Source organism: Anolis sagrei, chromosome 3, assembly GCF_037176765.1.
Source record: "Anolis sagrei isolate rAnoSag1 chromosome 3, rAnoSag1.mat, whole genome shotgun sequence".
In the NCBI taxonomy this organism is placed as follows: domain Eukaryota; kingdom Metazoa; phylum Chordata; class Lepidosauria; order Squamata; family Dactyloidae; genus Anolis; species Anolis sagrei.
Window position 1 is genome coordinate 240,486,827 of NC_090023.1, and position 6,000 is coordinate 240,492,826.

Here is a 6,000-nt window from a genome sequence, read left to right on the forward strand (position 1 = left end):
ATTGGGCTATATGGCAATGTTCCAGAAGCATTCTCTCCTGATGTTTTGCCTGCATCTATGGCAGGCATCCTCAGAGGTTGTGAGGCCACAGCCTCTAAGGATGCCTATCATAGATGCAGGTAAAATGTCAGGAGAGAATGCTTCTGGAACATGACCATATAGCCCAATAAACTTACAACAACCCAGTGACTCCGGCCATGAAAGCCTTCGAAAATACATCTTACACATTCCTCCAGCTAATGGTCAGAATTCAGTTTTTTCCAAACTGCAAGTCCTCAGACCTTTTCTAGAAAATCTTTCTGGTAATTCCTTTTTTTCATTAATTTGCCTGTGCTTCTTTTTTGTTTGCTAATTTATGCCTCTGCTCAAGAGATCTAATATTAGCTATAATTTCTAAACTTCAGTGTTTAGGCATTTACATGTTTCTCAGACAGTTTAAAGCAACTTTCAGTGTGTGAACTATCCAAGTACTGAGTGTCTTTTGGAGATACAGAGGAAGGCCAAATAGAATGGGTAAAGAAACAAAGAACTGTTTCAATATCATCTGAATTGGAAAAGTCTCCAGAGAAATGAAAGCTATTTGGGTTGCTGTGTCCCAGATGAGCATAGACCTGTCCTGGGCATTCCGTTATAAGCTTCCAGAAACCCAAACTCAAAATCCATTTGTCAGTAAGATTTCTTGATCATAATTAATATATTACTCAGCAGGAGAAATGCAGAAAATACTAGCATCTATTGAATTTCACTTTAGTATACGCTTTGAAGATTAATGTGCTGCCACCTTTGCTGTGCCTTTCACTCATAGCTGATCTGCACTGATGATTTTCAAAAATGCAAAAATAATAAGATCTCCTCAAACTCTATGGCCAGCTTTAACTGGAACAAGAGCACATTTGTCCTGACCAACCCTAAAGAAATCCTCAGTTATTTTTTTGAGAATGGTCCCTATTCACTACAAGTTGCTGGTCAAAGTGGATGAAATCTAATCTGAGCTTGAAGCCAGGAAGTGGTAGAAAGGAGAAAAAGTTATTAAAAGCTTTCCTGAAAAAACCCACAGTGCACGTCACCCTCCCTCACAAAAAAAGGTTTGAAAGAATTGCAGTTCAATGACTGAACAGACCAACTTTGTTCAATGTGTTGTCCATGCTGGGATAATGGGAATTGTGGCCTGAGTTGGAATGCTCAACACATCTGCACGGCTTCTCTTGGGGAAAGCTACATCAAATTACAACAGGGCTTGTTGTTATTAGTTTTCCATAAAAAATGTTTTTTATAATGTAATTGTAATTAACAACTTGTGGAGAGATCCTTGGTACTATCAATAGGTTTTTAAAGTAATTTTGAGGCTTAGAATAAAGTAGGGCAACCTGAATGCTAAAATGTTTCAGACTTAACAGGTTCTTCTTCCTGAATAGCTATCATTCAATAGACCTTTATAAAAGTAAAGGCAACAGCTCTCTTGTGTTCTTTATAAACTGGAAAGCATCTTAAAGTAGAAGGCTTATTAAGTATTTGTCTCATAACTGAGTGTAGTTTTTGCCAATGAATTCGTTTGAACTGTGCTGACATTTGCATTAAAGTAACCTGGTTAAAATGTTTGTATCTTTTGATTTCCAATCCCTATATTTTTCTTTTATTGGTAGATATTGATCCTGTTGGTGGTTTGGATGGGAAAGGTCAGACAAAGGGCCAGTGAAATACAGGCTGAAGTAATATGTGGGGTGAGAAAGCAGTGTCAGGTCAGAAGTGCACCAGATTCCTATCAGACACCCTCCAAACACATTGTGCAGACACATCAACAAACCCTGAGGCATGTGAACAATCTCCTGCCTGCACTCACTTGATAAAAACTAAGAATGTTTAACGTTACACATAAAAGCAATATTGGTAAGCCACTTCCAAATATTCTCACACATTTACAATTTCAAGAGTTCTAAAGTGACAATGGCTTGGGAGTGATCCTGGACTCATCGCTGAGTCTGGAACCCCAGGTTTTGGCGGTGGCCAGGGGAGCTTTTGTACAACTAAAACTTGTGCACCAGTTGTAGCTGTACCTTGGGAAGTCAGACTTGGCCATGGTAATCCATGTTCTTGTTACAACTTGAATAGACTACTGCAACATGCTCTATGTGGGATTGCCTTTGGAGACTGTTTGGAAGCTCCAAATGGTCCAACGGACAGCAGCCAGATTGTTCACCGGAGCAGGGTACAGGGAGCACACAACCTCACTGTTATGCCAGCTCCACTGGCTGCCAGTCTGCTGCCAAGCACAATTCAAAGTGCTGGGTTTAGCCTATAAAGCCCTAAACGGTTCTGGCTCAGCTTACCTGTTCAAACATATCTCCTTCTATGAACCATCTTGGAGGTTTAGATCGCCCAGGGAGGCCCTGCTCTTGGTCCCGCCTCCTTTGCAGGCACGATTGGTGGAGACAAGAGACAGGGCCTTCTCAGCCCCTTGGCTGTGGAACTCCCCAATGAAATTAGATCAGTGCCCTCCTTCTTGGCCTTCAGAAAAAAAAGCAAAAACATGGCTATGGAACCAAGCATTTGGGCAGTCAGCAATACAAGGAACAAACAAGGACTGTATGCAATTGTTATTTCATATCGGAGCAGCCTGGACTATGCTTTTGGATCATGTGATTTAAATGTTTATATTATGTTTTTAACTACATGTTTTACTATTAAAAGTTGTTACGTCATGATTTAATTGATAGTTTTATGTTGTTTTATATTAGGTTTTCATATTTTTGTGAGTCATTAAATTTTGCTAAGAATATGTTGGAAATAGCTTTGAGGGTGAGAAAAGTGGTATATAAATGAAGTAAATAAATAAGTATGCTAGTTCTCAGAATATTTTCTCTCGGAACAGAATAACACACCTATCCACTGAGAATTCTGAACAGCCATATTTGAAATATTGCATGTCCAACTAAAAGAACAACATCAACAACAAAAGATTTTGCAGTTATGGTGATAACAACTTTTTTTTAACTTTTTTTTCTAGCAACATGATAGATGTAGCTCCCTATGCAATTCTGTGTTTAGGTCAAAGAGGGGTACTGAAATGGTCAATTGGGAATGACTTTAGAAGACTCTCCATTAGATTATGACAACCTGACATTCACACTAAAAAATATTATAGAAAAATAAGCATTGTGTGATTGTCCTACCCAGGTGATCATATAAAGAGAATGTGTTTTCTGTCTCCTATTTGAGAAATGCCTGCTTTGCATCATCGGGGGTGTGAGATGAGGCTTGAAAAACAGCTCCCATAGATTCATCTTCTGTTCAGCTACTGGAATGAAACCCTGTGCCTCAGCCAGTATGTTCCAATCCTCCCCTTCTCTGCTTCCAAGGATCTTACCTGCATATTTAACCTCTCCTTCTCCCTCCCCGCCCCCTTCAACTTCAGCCACAGCACATGAAGGCACAACTCCCAAAAAATGCCTGGCTTTCATTGAGAGCAATATTTATGACATCGTCTGCATGTACCCCATACACACTAACATTCTTTCATATTTACATATAGGTCCACTCCATCTTGGTCTTGTTCCGAAGCATCTGCTGAGCTGTTTCCAACAGCTTCACTCTGGAATGTATCTGGATCAGATGTTTCCACCTTCATGTCACCTTCATGTCTTCAAGGGTTTTATATATCTCAATATTGGGTTTGGGTTCCTTTCCCAAAAACCTATTGGGAATCTACATCATTGTAAGTAGGTTTACATGAGAATCGGGCAGTTCCATAACATCTATATGTGGTAAAGGACTGTTGTTAATTTACTAGGTCAGTAAGTGGCTGATGTGCATTCTTATCAATGTACAATGCTGATACAGATTGGTGCACTCTTGCTGGTGTCACTTCTGCTACGTAGATAAGCATACATGTCATGTACTATAATGGAGAATTCTAGCCATGATTGCCAGTCTTATTGTGATCTTTTTCAGTGGGTACAATGTGGATATTGAGTTTCTGGTGTTCACTGTGCAGCTGTTTTGGTCAATGGTTTCTGTATTTCACATTATCCATATGGACCAGGTCCTTTTTGCATATATTTCCCAGAGGTTTTTTTATGGAACCTTCTTGACCTTCCCAATTTAACTACAGGTGTCACAGCCATGACATGACATTGATATTTTTAGTTTTCTTGCTTAATTCATGGCTACCGAAGTCAGGGAAAATTAAAACATTTCAATTTTTTAAATGATATTTTGCATTCTAGTAAAGGTATTATCTGGGGATTCTTTTCACATTTTTCATAGATCAGCATTAATTCCATATTTAGGTTGCATGCCAAAATGTAAAATATTTAATTGTTTTCAGATCACCATATTCATTTCCCCTCTCAATTTTTTTCTTGATTTTCTGTGAAACATGTACTGTAGGTATGTACATATTTATTTTGCTCTGTTTTCTTCAAAACATTCAAGTTATGTAACAGTAAGCCAGACACAACAGATGACAAATGGATAATTGTGCTGGGGGCTCAGTCATGATGAATGGAGAAAGAGACAGGGGAATAACAAAGGATTCTAGTAATAAAATCCAAATCGCACCTATACGGAAGTTGCAGTTATATTATTAAACACAGAAAATGCATGTAATCCAAAGCAAAAGCTTTGATTGCTGAGTGTCTGACTGGTAGATCTGCGTGGAAGCTTAAAATAGTGAATGAAAAGAGGTGGTAAGAGTAAAGTTTGAAATGCTGCTGTAGAATCACTTAGCCTTCATCCAACAGAAACATTTTGTCCAAGAGGGTGGAACCATGATTTGGGATTGGCAAACAAGTTCCTGAAAACAGCTGCAGTTTCTGTTAGGTTTTGTGCCAAAATCCAGTCCTTGCAGTCCTGGTACAGTCCATAAACATGCCAGGCGAAGTGAAGGAAATCATACATCTACTGTTTCTTAGAGTTGAATAGCCAAACAACACTGGAGGGTCCTCTTTCTTCAGAAATATTTCTCCGTTCTGTTGAGGACACAAATAAGCAGCATCATTTACAAGACACTACTATTTCTTTGCACTATTAAATCTGTTTGCAAAGTTGATTGAGAACATCCCTTTGAGATAGGCTATCACTGTTCCTATTTTACATAATCTAGATTTGAAGTGGAAAATGTAAGTTTAGGAATATATCTCTGCCATGAATTTGAGGGTATACTGTACCTGCTTGACCTAAACCAAGGTATCAAAATGATCTGCTATGCAAACCTGGATCTTGGAATTACAGGTTTAGCCCACTAGGAACCTTATCCCATGTGTGTGTGATAAAGTAAATATGGTGTTTAGTCCTGTAGTGTTGCAAATCACTATGTTCTGTTATTCATAATTTATAACATCATTTGAATTAGCTGGTTTACCCATTTCTATACGTTTTCATCCTTATCCCTGCCCTCTCCCCTTTAAAAAAAATCTAACTTCTATATTGCAAAGCATCAAACTCTAACATTAAAAGCAAAGAAAACTAAATTTCCTTAAGTAGCACTATTTCTTACTTTAAAAAAAATTACTGTGTAAGGATTGGGCAGCTGCATTAGTACCAGCGATTCGATGCTGGGTAGGAGACTTCTTACAGGAAAGCCCATGTGTCAATGATACAATTCAATAAGAGTGATTCTGACAGCTCCCATCCTACATCCCAGTTCCTGAGCTTCTGAGATTATCTCAGACCGTTTTTTCCCCACTCTCTTTTTTAAGACTGTTTCTGAAGTTTCCCTAACAAATCGTGGCAGGTGCTGACAAGAAGCCCTCTGCGTCATGGGATAAGCTCCATCACTTTTCATTATCTCAATGGGTTAGTACTGTTTTTTAATTGGGGGAGGGGGCAGGGCATGGGATAAAGTCCTTGGAGGGAACCTTAGATATAATCTAATCCAATCTTCCCACTCCACCAAACACAGAACCATGCCATACAAAATGTATACATCAGAGCTACATAATAATAATAATAATAATAATAATAATAATACTTTATTTATACCCCGCTACCATCTCCCCAAGG